The 13264-nt window shown below is 39.9% G+C and overlaps 1 long non-coding RNA gene across 1 annotated transcript; it reads left to right on the top strand.

Annotated features, from left to right (window-relative positions):
- The first annotated feature begins 1176 nt into the window (after positions 1 to 1176).
- Positions 1177 to 11433, top strand: LOC144984199 (uncharacterized). The gene is made up of 3 exons (XR_013647920.1): positions 1177 to 1944; positions 3149 to 3413; positions 10516 to 11433. It is a non-coding gene; the product is annotated as an uncharacterized LOC144984199 (long non-coding RNA).
- Positions 11434 to 13264: the final 1831 nt, after the last annotated feature.

Genomic DNA, 13264 nt, shown 5'->3' with positions numbered 1-13264 from the left:
AACAAAACAACAATAGAAACATGAGTGGGACTGAGGTGACGAAGAAAAAAAAAAGACTGTTTTCCTGCGATCGAGGTGTGGATTATTGATGATCCGGTTTTCCATTCATTGAAGTTAGTTTAGCGGGTTTCTTCTGGGCAGCGCAGATGTTCTCAGCGCGGATCTGAAAGCCTTCAGCACAGCCAGGGGGTGATCTCCGGGTCCCGGAACAGCCGGCCGTCCACGTAAAGTTTGTCAACGGCCACAATCGCTCTCGAACCAGCAGCAAGATGCTTCCTCCTCAGCGGGAACAGGATCTTTCTTCTACGGAGGATTTCTGCCGGGAACTGGTCATTAACGCTGTAATGCGTGCCTCTCAGTTCCCGTCCGCGGCCCTTCACCAACTCCTTCTGTTTGAAATGTTCGAATTTAGCCACAATAGGACGCGGGCGCTGGTGGTCGGACCTTCTTCCTCCGAGGCGGTGAACCCTGTGGAAGGAGATCTTCTGCACCTCCTCCTTGGGGAGCTTCAGGTGGACCTGTAAAAAGGATCTAACGGTGGCCTCGGGGTCTTCTCCTGCCTCCTCTGGAACCCCCGCGACCACTAGATTGTCCCTCATGCTCCTCGACTGAAGATCCAGGAGGGTTTCCTTTATGGATCGGTTCTCCTCTGAGAGACGGGCGGTGTCATTGCTCAGGGTCTTCACGGTCTCTCTGAGGGCCTGGTTCTCCGCTGCGAGCTCCCGCACCTGCTGCTGGCTGAATTCCAGAGACTCCCGCAGACCTTGAAATTCTCTATGGAGGATCTCCAGCAGATTGAGGCGGCAATCAAAGCTGGAGAGCTTTTTGTCAATCGAATCCAGGATATCGCTCATTCCGCTGCCCGGAGAGGACACAGCCCCGGGAGAGTCCTCAGGCCGTTCACGCTTGGCGGAGGGGGTGGTGGTGGCGGTTCTGGGCTTCACCATGTTGCAGGTATTAAAACACTCGTCAATGAAATTCTCCAGGTCCTCCAGGCTGACAGAAGCTTAATACTCTTAACAGGTTGTGTTAGTTAGCAGGAAATATTTTAATATGGCGGAAAAATGAAACAAGATCGAAAATGTTTGTTCAAATGCTTACGCGCCGCCAAGTCGACTCACCACACTCGTCTCGCTGGGTCTCGCGATACTACAGCATCCTCGCGATACTCTTGAAGTTAAAACCAAAGGGGTCATTATACAACAGCCCCTAATGAAATTTTTCTCTTTGTCTTGAATTTGTATCCTCCCACTTGTGTTCTTAATGAAAGCAGCACGAGGAGAAGCAGACCTTTGAGAAGAGCAGCGTGGTGGTTGTCTTCCGTCACACTGGTTTCTTCTCCCTCGTGCATGAGAAACTTGATTCTTGTTGTAGTCTGTTGTTTATAATTGTGTTTTTCTTTAATGTCTAGATGCATTTATCTGACAATTTGGTAGTACCTGTGGGATGCAGCCCAAATTTAAAGATGCACAGTTGTAGGATTAGGGAACACAATCAGCTACATTGACACCCTTAACTGTTAGGGTTCTCTTTTGGTAAAAGGTAAATAGTGTTCTGCACCATCAAACTAAAAAAATTACCAGTCTCAATTTAGCAATGGTTTAGTAGGAAATACAGCATCATTTGTTCATTCATCTTGTTCCGTTTATTCTCTTACAGGGCTGCCAGAGCCTATCCCGGCCACTTGTTGGCGAAGGAAGGGGGCACCCCGGACAGGTTGCCAGTCTGTCGCAGAAATACAGCATTAGTCTTTTTTTAATGACTCACTTTGAAATTTCACTAACTATGTAATTAAACATTTGCAAAGTAGTGAGAATTTTACTAACCAATCGGCTGTTTGTCCAATTCTCATTCCCCAAATGTGATCACCACCCTCCTCCACAGAAACACATCATTTCCATCCCATCATCATTCCCCAGGCTGGATGTGTGGATTTACTGCAGGGTATGGACTGATGACGTCTAACTGACACAGCCTGCATTTTAGTAATACTAAAAGCATGCTAATTTTGTTAAATAATCTTCTTTGCTTATCCGTATACTTAAATATACTTTAGTCAGGCTCTTTACTAGGGTGAGTTGTAATGGGATTTATAGAGGCTAACAAAATCCATAAATAATGCCATTGTAATGCATCCTGGAAATAATCTTTACAGAAAGCTGTAACCCAGACTTTGGTGTGTGCTAAACCACATATCAGTTTTTCGGGATAGCTTTTATTTAAGCTCCTCATCCATGATGTACAGAAACACTCCAGAATTTACGCTCTAAACACAGGAAAAGGTGTAACAACGTACTCTAGCAAAATACAGAAGTCACACACTTAATCTGTGTGAAACACACACTGACTTCCTTTGCTAACACTAAGCTTGCTTGGCACTTGACAGGTTTTGATACAGCATGCATTATCCTGTTCTGTCTCATCACAAAACTGACTCTGTGTGAGTTTGCCAGTGTCTGTGCCTGATGCATCCAAGCGGCTCTTTGACTCCTAGATATTTCTGTGTCATATTTACAAAACCTTCATATGCACTGGTAAATTACTGTTTATGCAAGTGTAAAATTAAAGGAGCTAATCATTGGTAATTAGGGCTTAATATTCCTTTGAACCATAGTAATGTAAGCATTCATTGAGATTGCCTAAAGAAATTCCATCCTTAATATAACATTGCTTTCTTCCAGAAAATCAGGTAAAGGATTAATTTATTGGAAAATAGTTGTGAGATAGTAATAAATCTAATTTATAACCGGATTTATTAAAAAAAATCCTGCAATCAAAATTGATTTGATTTTTTTGTTGTTTTTTTTAATTTAGGGATTAACATTATTAAACAAATTCTAATGAGACTTCAAGAAAAATTAAGGTTAGGGCTACTGTCCACATATGGAGAAAACTAAGAACACTGGAGAATCTTTTCTGCAGTGGATCCTTAACTTTTTTTTTTATTGCAAAAAGTGCAGAGGTCACAAGGAAAGATACACTTTGCTAAAGCTTAAAAACCATTAGGAGTATTCATGCAAGACCTGCCGCTCTAGAACTAAACCAATTATGGTGTCATGGTTTGAATGACGAGACAGACCCAGATGCTGAAACCCGGAAGAAAACTCAGGCGTGTAGCGTATAACAGAGATTTTTTTAATTTTCCCAGGCAGGAAACAAAAGTTCAAGCTGTAAGAGTTTGTTAGCTTGGAGCATAGCCGCTGCTCGCGGAGTCTTGGGAGCACCGCTGGAAACGAGGTATGGCTGGAGCGGGGCGAGACTTGCCGAGAGGGGTGACCCACTGTCTGCCGGATGTCTTGGGAGCCGAGGCGAGGATGGAGCGTGACGAGACGCGAGGCTGAGGTGGATCGTGAGGAAGATCTTCCAGGTGGACACTCGTGGATGCAGAACCTGGAGATGGATCGACAGGCAAAGTAAGTACGAGCCAGAGCATAAACTTAGCCAGAACGAAAGAGGAGTCTAAATGCACCGGGGTAGGTAACGGACTGGCGATGAATGCTGGGCTGGATCTCCTTAAGAAGGCGGTGAGGTAGATGAGCTGAGTGTCCACAGCTGGTTCCAATCTTCAGGTGAAGGGGAGGAGAACTGACAGGCACTGTGACATATGGTGATGTTTGTGAAATCTGGTCAGGTTTTTTGGGAATGTTACGTTTTACTGCAAAAATTTTCAGATAAAAGGGATTTAGTTGATGCTGATTGTTATAAGGTACAGTGACATGCGAAATTATATAAAGATATAAAACTGTAATATTTTTGTGAAGAATCAATAACAAGTGGGACACAACCATGAAGTGGAATGGAATTTATTGGATATTTCAAACTTTTTTAACAAATAAAAAACGGAAAAATTGGGTATATATATATTCAGTTCTTTCCACAGATTCTCGATTGTATTCAGATCAGGATCTTGACTTGGCCATTCTGACATCTGGATATGTTTATTTGTGAACCATTCCATTGTAGATTGTCTTTATGCTTTGATCATTGTCTTGTTGGAAGACAAATATCTGTCCCAGACTCAGGTCTTTTGCAGACTCCATCAGGTTTTCTTCCAGAATGGTCTTGTATTTGGCTCCATCCATCTTCTCATCAATTTTAACCATCCTCCCTGTCCCTGCTAAAGAAAAGCAGGCCCAAACCTTGATCCTGCCAACACCATGTTTGACAGTGGGGATGGTGTGTTCAGGGAGATGAGCTGTGTTTCATAACGTTGTGCATCTCTGATCAGTCTTCTCCTTGTTTGAGCTGAAAGTTTAGACGGACGGCCGGGTCTTTGTAGATTTGCAGTGGTCTGATACTCCTTCCATTTCAATATCATCACTTGCACAGTGCTCCTTGGGATGTTTAAAGCTTTTGGAAATCTTCTTCTTCTTCACGACAGTATCTCAGACCTGACTGGTGTGCTCCTTGTTCTTCGTGATGCTATTTGCACTTTAACCCTTGTGCTATCTTAGATGACCCCCCCCTTACATTGACGTGTTCTCCCTTCCATGACAAAGGTGGATAAAGGTGGAAAGATTTCATGTAATCCATGGACACCAGTGAAGATCACAAATCATTGAAGAAAAAAGGTTCAGCGCACTGTCTAGTGGGTCTAGATGACCCAACTCCCAATGGTAAAGTGCCTAGGATAGCACGATAGCACAAGGGTTTAATGGATCTCTGAGACTATCAGGTGCATTTATACGAAGACTTGATTACATACAGGTGGATTCTGTTTATCATCATGATTCATTTAGGTCAAAACTGGATCATTCAGAGATCCTCACTGAACATCTGGAGAGAGTTTGTTGCACTGAAAGTAAAGGGGCTGAATCATTTTGTACGCCCAATATTTCAGTTTTTTATTTGTTAACAAATTTTGAAATATCCTATAAATTTTGTTACACTTCCTGGGATGGAAGAGATGGAATGAAGGTGGAGAAAGGATGCTAATGCTGTGGTCTGATAGCTTTGTGAGAGGAAGAGAAAGGATTGGGTAGCTCATTACAGTAGAGAGGTGCAGTTCAAGGAATGTTTGCATGTTTTTCTATTAATATTTCAATTTAAAAAAAACATCCAATTATGAAATATTAAGATGAAAAGTCAAAGCGCAATTTTTCCATTACACTATGGATACAGCCAAATATATTTGGAATGTATTACGACTGGGTTAATATAAATTTTCTTATCACAATTTTCCAATGATGTCACACATCTTATCTTACTTTTTGATCAAGATTCTGAGATATAATTCCTGTAGGTTAAAAATGCCAAGTCCGATTGAATGGCTCAGTCTAATCTTTTTGCCACCACAAGATCTCACTCAACGTAAGAGATTTGACAAAAAAGCACACATGGAGAAAGACATTGCTGTACAAAAGGACACAAGGACTCATTTCATGTAAAAAAAAAAAAAAATCCAAATGATAAATATTTACGTAATGATGTTTGGAAAAAATAGAACTGACATAAAATACAGTTTACTTACTTTGATATATCCGTGTTTTTTTTAAATCTGGAATTAAAAGTCTTGGATAGCCCCGCCTCCAAACCCTGCTCACAGTTGAATGGCATTGTACTGCTTGAACACTAGAATTTGTTAAAGAATTAAGACTGGTTTCTGGGCTTTCAAAGGCTTGAAACAGATTCAACATTGTGTCCTGTCTCCACAGCAAACCGCAGATTGCTTTGGTGGAAAATTCTATCCGTTTTTATTGGATTACCAGTACGGCAACAGCAGTTATGAGACAATATTTTACTGTGGAGCTCCTGAAAGCTTCTAGGACAGAGGCAGCTTGAAGGGATTATATAGGGTAGACGGGGGGGAAGAATAGCTACAGACAGGAATCTAAAAGAGGAAATATAAAACTGATCACCAGCTGTTTGGCCAGTGTTTATTTAGTGAGAGCAGCTTTGGCGAGCTGATGACAGAATGAAAGAAGAAGAAGGTTGCGACTTCAGGGAGGACTGGGAGAGAAGCAGACGTTATTAAAGCAGTGCTGGAAGAATGGGTCTCGAGGGATGGAAAGACAGGGTACAGAGGAACTGGAGGGAGAGAGTTAAAGAAAATGAACATGACATGAAAAAGGAGCAGTGCGGGGAAAACGAGACGAGGGAGTGAAAAGAAAATATGAAACGTTGAAGGCAGACTGTGCATGTGAAAGGCAGCCTTTGTACCACCCTGGCTTAAAGGGAACTAAAAATACTGCTAAGACCGTCTGGACACCCCACTGCTTCCTCCCCAATCATAAGTGTTTGTGCCGTTATGGATCAGATTTCTTTTCGGCTGAGATGCAGGATTAACCTCCAGGGTCAAGTCACAGCCATGCAAACTACACCACCCCACCTCTCCAAACACACTTTAACAGATTTACATCTATCACAGCAACACACACAGCCCCCCCAGACACCTCGACCATCCCTGTGGGCTCATTCTTTAGTTTTAAATCTCTTTGAACTATGCTTAAATGGGGAGGATTAGTGTAATAGTCTAATGTTACAATGACATCCAGCTCTGTAACACTTGCTCCCATTTTTCATGCTACCCCCCTCTGTTGTTCACCAACTGTTAAACTCAGAAGACCAACTCTGGAAATAACTCTTACATTGCTTCAATGGAAGAAAAAAATAGATTTATGAAAGGGCACGTAACTACAGTAAGCTAAATTAAAGAACATATTTGGTTTCAAATTCATTGATTTTTTTGTCTGCATAAAAAAAGTTTTAATTGTCCTGTCATGTTGAGAAACAGTTACTTTTTTCTACTGTAAATATCCACAACAGTTGATTCTACTGGCAACAAGTGCTTCCAGTCTTTTCCCTCAAGGTGAGGATATCAAATATTATTTTGACTAAATGCTGTCAATACTTGATATTGGTATTGAACACTTTAGTTAGGTTTTTCGGTTATGTTCTTGGTTTTGGTTATGTTTGGTTAACTGTTTTCAGTGTTATTTTAAGGGTTATATTGGGGGAACTGGGTGGGTGGAGGGAGCAATTAATTTCAGTTTTATGACTATTTTATTTGCTTTTATGTAAAGTGCTTTGTGTTTTCAAACTAAAATGAAAGGTGCTTTTCAAATACATAAAGTTTGAAGTTCCCTCTGTCATTCACACCAGGTTGGAATTACCAATTATCCACAGCTGTCATAATTTGTCTTAATGATCATCAGTATATATTTGAGTTCTTCCTTGTCAACTCATCCACTTTGTCACCTTATTACTAACACCATTATTATCACACATGTATTGGTCTATAGTTAGAATTCAATTTTACATCATGTGACTGTTTGTTTAATGTTCATTTGGTCAAATGAAAAGAGTTGTGAATTCGGACCAAATACTGTGCTGTGTCTGATGAATATTAATAAGAAATGACATGTTGTTAAAACCAACATAAAGTGACAAAACAATCCTAATGGGTAGGTGTTAGGAAGGTCAAATTAGTAAATTGCATTGTTGTTTGCAGGGAACTCCTTGATAGAATAAACATGTTAATTTTAAAGGAAGCATAACTAAATTCAAATAACAAACTACCTGACTGATGTCATAATCTTAAGGGTTACAGATCCCACAAAGCAGTGTGGACTAGGTCTTTATTAAAACTGTATATTGCCAACAGTCTGGAAATATAATATGTACCATGATGTTATATTCAAATGTATCCCAAGACTGTAACAGAGAAAATATATCAACTTTTATTAAAGTAGTATGACCTTTAAAATCTTTGTCTGAGTACTGTCTGTTTGGTGTTGTTGGGAAGGTATGGCATAACTGGACTCTAATGTGTGCAACATGCTACAGAAGGCCTCATTACCTACACTAGTAGGGCACATGTATTTTCAAATACAATTTAGAACATACTGTTCTTTTTTTGTCACATATGTTGACCCTGTTGGAAATTTGATGGAATTAGCTTGTGCCGCTGTCTGTTGAGACCTTTATTTAGCTGCGTGTTTCATGTTAGCCTTTACCTCTATTCTATCATGATGCCTGGCAATGAGTGTGGAGGTTTCTCATGTTCCCGCTGTATTTAACTCTGGATTGATAGAGTTTACGCACAACACGGCTCTTGTCATACTTTGTACTGCCAGTTTTATAGTCCAAATGTCAGCTTTGTAAACCCCTAGTGCCTGTTGTATCCTTTTCTCATGCTTTGCCATTTTTAGAAGTGTCCACATTGAACTGTTTAACAAAAAGAACTAGGCTAAATTAACATCTCAACGCATGGGAAACCAAGGGTCGTTTCACAGGGTGGATGCGATGAGCTTCATCCAGTGTGAATCCAGGACCTTTCCCGCTACTGCCCAACTATGTGGCCACAAGAGGGCCCTAGTCTTGGTCCCTTTTTGCCGGTCCCCAGCATGGCCTAAAAATCTTTGCCAAACCATCTGTGCGAATCAGTGGAAGCTCATTGGTTGTGGTGACACCTGAAAGGATATGCTGAATGGTGAACAACAATATTCCCATTGATGGAACCTCTTTTGCAAGGGCGATATTTCACAAAACCAAATTTTTACTACTCCTGTAGTCTTTATACCTAATATTTACTAAAAGTTAAATGTTGGACCTGTGATTGAACAACTAACTTAAAGTTTATTGGGCAGAGCAGCTAACCCCCTCCATCCCAAAAGACACTGAACTTGAGAAAAGGGCTGTGACAGTACCACCTGTACAGAGTCTGGGATATTTCTTGAGAGCCACTGTACCCTGCATGGCAAAGCCCCCCCTTTCGTCATCCCCCCTGCGTATCTTATTGATCCGCGGTAATGAAAATACTGAAAAATGAAGGCAATGGGAAGCACACATAAATATGAATAAGGTTTCTGAGTTAGTTTTAAAATGTGATTAGTCCAAAACTTAGTGGTCTTAGTCAATGATGAATGAAAGCAGCTCATATATTCCTGCTAAACATCTAAACTAAACCTCAAAATCAAAAAGTTATTTTAAGAATGACTTGCAAAACTAAAGATGAGAAAAAAAAATGTATACTGTACTTTGGATGTATTATCTGATGTATTTTCAAGCCATTAAAATAATGTTAGGGATCTACTTAATAATAGCCAACAAAGTGTCTGGAATGTCTCCATACCAGACACACTCAGAAAGATTTCTGCCAAACCTTTCTCTCCGATATAGTTCTATTTTCACTATATGACCTTGCTGACCATAAACACATTATTGCACGTGCAAAAAACTTGAACACATCAGCTGTGTTGTGGCAACCTGTCAGTTTACATTGTAAAGATAAAACCCTTTAGATCAGAGTCTCTTTTGTTTCCTTTACACACTAATGGAGGCTTGCCCAAAGTACAGACATCCACTCATAGTTCAAAGAATTGTGGGAAGTTCTGCCTATCAAAAACCGCAATGGTAGAGTTCAGTGTAAACTCTAGAAACCTTTAGTTTAATGGTTTTCAGGGGAAAACAACATAACACTCGCCATTCACAACAGGCAGACTTTACTTTGACTAATGGACTGGAATGCTTAAATATCTCAAGCAAAGAAAACGAGTTGGGTACCTTCTTTCAAAAGCCTTTTACTATTTTTTTTTTTTTGTGTGTGTGAAAGACCCACTTCAAGAATATCTGTTTTATGCTGTTTTCTTCATCCAAGCTGGAATCTGGCTCAAAACTGTACGGCTGAATAGCATCAATGTTACGCGCCATTTTTGTAGCACCGCTAATGTTAGGTTGGTGTCGTGAAGAGCTGTAAGCTAGTGGGAGAGTGTAAACAAAGGAATGATGGGAAGAGTGGGCAGGCTTACACCGCTTCAACAGTTCTGTCCACAATTCAGAGTCACATTTCTAATAAACCACTGCCGCTCTGAATAAACTATGATCTAGAAAATGACACAGGTTTTTAGATTTTGGCAAAAAAAAAAATGGCATAGTAATGATTAAAGGACCACTGGGAATGTAAGACATTTGGAATGGGACTTTTGAAACTCTGATTAACAGCCTTCACTGTTTAAAAAAAAACTGTTTTCATATTTTGTTCAGATGATAAAACATTTTGTTTTTTAGTGAGTCCAAAAGTCCTTTGTGAGATGCTTTGAATATCTTCAGTGAATGAAAACAAATCTTTAATTATCAGCAGTGACATTTCTTTGAAAATATTTTATATACAAAAATTGGCAAAATCCAATGTTATGCATATTTTCAAAAAAACTATTTAAAAGCAATAGTGTTGCTTGCCAATCATAGTTCAAAAAGGAAAAAATCTGCAACAAAAAAATAAAGAAGAATCTGGAAAACAAAGCCATTTTTGTCTTTTGAGCTTTATTGGCATTATACTCCAACAGGTAGCTGCTAATGCATCTGCTGCTCCTGTGACTCGACTCTGTCCTAGTTCATAAGACTGTAAACCTGGTCAAAGAAAAAAAAAAGAGGAACATTATACAGACATACATGCACACATGAAGGGAGCTGATCAACAGTACAGTCAAAAACTCAAAATACAAGCATTACCAATGAAAAATACAGAACTGGCTGTAGACGATACACTAAAACAATCACATTGTCCTTGTGCAGGGATCAAAATGTCCTGGAGGCTGCCAGAGGCCAAGCAGCGTCCTGGAGGGACCACACCACTAAACTGCCGTGGGGTTTCCAACAAGTGGCAGAATCTCAGCTATCCCACCAAACTGCAAAGTGAAGCAGCAAAGAAGCAATCTGTCTGCAGCCTGAGCTGAAGGGAGGCCTGGCAAACAGGAATTATATTCCAACAGAGGCTGCAGGATGACACATAGCATCAAGCTATCCACATATAAAACACATAACAGTACATGCAATCCAGCAGCATGCTGTCAGATGGGGCAGAGAGTACACTAACATAAGCAAACGGCCAAACTGTGCTATGATTAGCTTTATAGAAATCAACTATATGAACTTTACAAAAGAACCGGTGGTACGTTTTATTTATTCTTACAATAATAACAAGGAATTACTGTATTTTTTTCTCATCATTAACACACAGAAGAACAATGTGAGCAGTGATGCTCCAGAAACAGCAGCATTTGGATCTCCATGAAAGGGAGGGACGGACTCCTTTTACAGCCACACATGGATTATTCTGCCAATACCAGCTCCTTACTAGCTCTACGTGCCACAACTGCATAGAGTCTGGAGCTGAGCTACAGCAGCTGGTTTTAGTAAATATTTTACCAATTTTTATACATACTGAACCCCTCTTTCTGAGTTTATATTTTCTTCTTCAGGTGTTGGGATTTAAATTGGATTCAGAGAAAATATCAAGAGCCTGTAAACCAAGTGCTGTAACTGTAGACTACAGGCAGAATTCTTTGACAACAACAGGTAAAGACTTTTGTTGAATGAAATACTCATGTTAAACTTCACATGTTAGATCAACTTTTCATAAATCCTTATAAATACAGATAATGAGTCTTATTGTATGTTCTTATCATTCATTTTTACATTAGCTTTAATAGAATTTCCCATTGTTTAAATGAGTAACCATCAACGCCAGGGGGGGATCCCTTATATTCAATGATAAAACTCTAACGCTGTGTCCGAAATTCCCACCCTAACCCCTATGTAGTGCTCTATATAGTGCGTTTAGCATTTTGTAGTGCTGTCCGAATTTAGAATTCCCAATCCGAGTGCCCTAGAAACTTCCCAGAAGTCTCTGCAAAAAACCAGTGTGCATCGATGCTCACTAGATCGCCGAATATGGACCGATACATCGCATCGGAACAATTTTTGCCAAAAATATATGTTTAATGTGTTTTTTAATAAACATTTTTATCTTTAGAAGAGAGTGGATTCATAAATAATTGTCACAAAATGCTCATATCAATTAGATTTTTACTTCGTTGAATCAATGCCATCATATCTGCCAATAAAAAAAGAAAGTAGTGAGCGTGGTCTCCAAATTGCTTTTAAAATTCAGGGCACTACATAGTGCTGCACTACAGTATATAGTTTTTTAGTAGTTATGTGTTAGGATGGTAATTCAGACAGAGTCTAAAACTGAGAAGTTACTTAGTTTGTGTAATAGAAACCAGAGAGTTCAGTGTCAACTCTAAAAACCATCATGTTAAAGTGAGATGAATAAAATTAAGCCTAAATTGCAAAAGGGGTTAATTCAAATATACACTTAGTGTGTCAAAAGATTCATAACCCCTGTTGTAAAGTAAAATATATGCAACACAAGAGGCTTTCAGCTCTCATCCGTTTGCTCAGCTGTTGGACGGCACAAGTTAAAAAGAAAATAACAAAAGACCCTCTAGAAACCATCAATGATTTTACTCAAACATTTTCGGTGTGCCGTAACTTAAGTCTATATATTTTATTGCTTAAAGGCAAAACGGCTTTCTTTAGGGTCCTTGCCTGAATTAAAAGCAAAAGTATTTGTCGCTGAATGAGGCTTTTTGTTCACAAGTCCCAAACCTCAGGTTTAAATCACGCCTCAAGTCCCTAAATCAAGGTTCCCACCCAACTCTGCATCCTGCACAAGTGTGAAAACATCATAAAAATATAATGTAGCCAATAAATCAATGAAAGTTAATGAAATGTAATAGCTTTCACTGAGTGTTCAGTAGTGTTTGCAAACTGCGGGTAATTAAATGACATGCCTGTGGGCTAAAATGCACACAGAGCAACATAAAGAGAGTTCATGTAAAGCAGTCCAGGTCTCCTGTGGACTGATTGACCTCCCATGCAACCACAATTTAGTCCTTGTCAGTGTTTCGTGTTTCCAACATTGGTGTTAAGCTCGGTGCACAGCACTGTTATCGAATAGCCAACCAAAGGGGAATTCAGCCCTTTTCTGTGAGTCATGTGGTTCTGTCTGATCTTACATTTGTATGACGCGGTGAAGAGAACAGACGATGGAGGGCAGCCAAAGAAGCCAGGGAAGCTCATGCATATGAATGGAGATGAAAAGGAAAACAGAAGACAGCCCATAAAAAGGGGACAAATAAGAAGGAGAGCAGGAGATTATTAAATGGCAGCTTGTAAATGATGGGAGTAAGTAAAGCGATGAATGTACTACTGGAAAAGGAGTGAAAAGGTTGGGACAGAAAAAAAGGGGAACATGGTGACTCGACACAGGTTTCAAAAAACACAGGACTCAACTCAGCACAGTGGGGAGGTGGTGGGGGGGTCTCTGCCTTTCTGCTCAGAGAAGCATCCTGTAGAGGAGTACAGAACAGATCAATAATACACAGACACACATAATTATGCAGAGAAACTCGCTCAAAACAAGTCATTACTCATCTGTGCATTTTCAAAGCTGACCTCCTAATAGCAGAAAAATGCT

This window comes from Oryzias latipes, chromosome 15 (assembly GCF_053564925.1).
Source record: "Oryzias latipes strain Hd-rR chromosome 15, Olatipes_Hd-rR_3.1".
Classification (NCBI taxonomy): domain Eukaryota; kingdom Metazoa; phylum Chordata; class Actinopteri; order Beloniformes; family Adrianichthyidae; genus Oryzias; species Oryzias latipes.
This window is presented reverse-complemented; position numbering and strand designations above follow the sequence as displayed.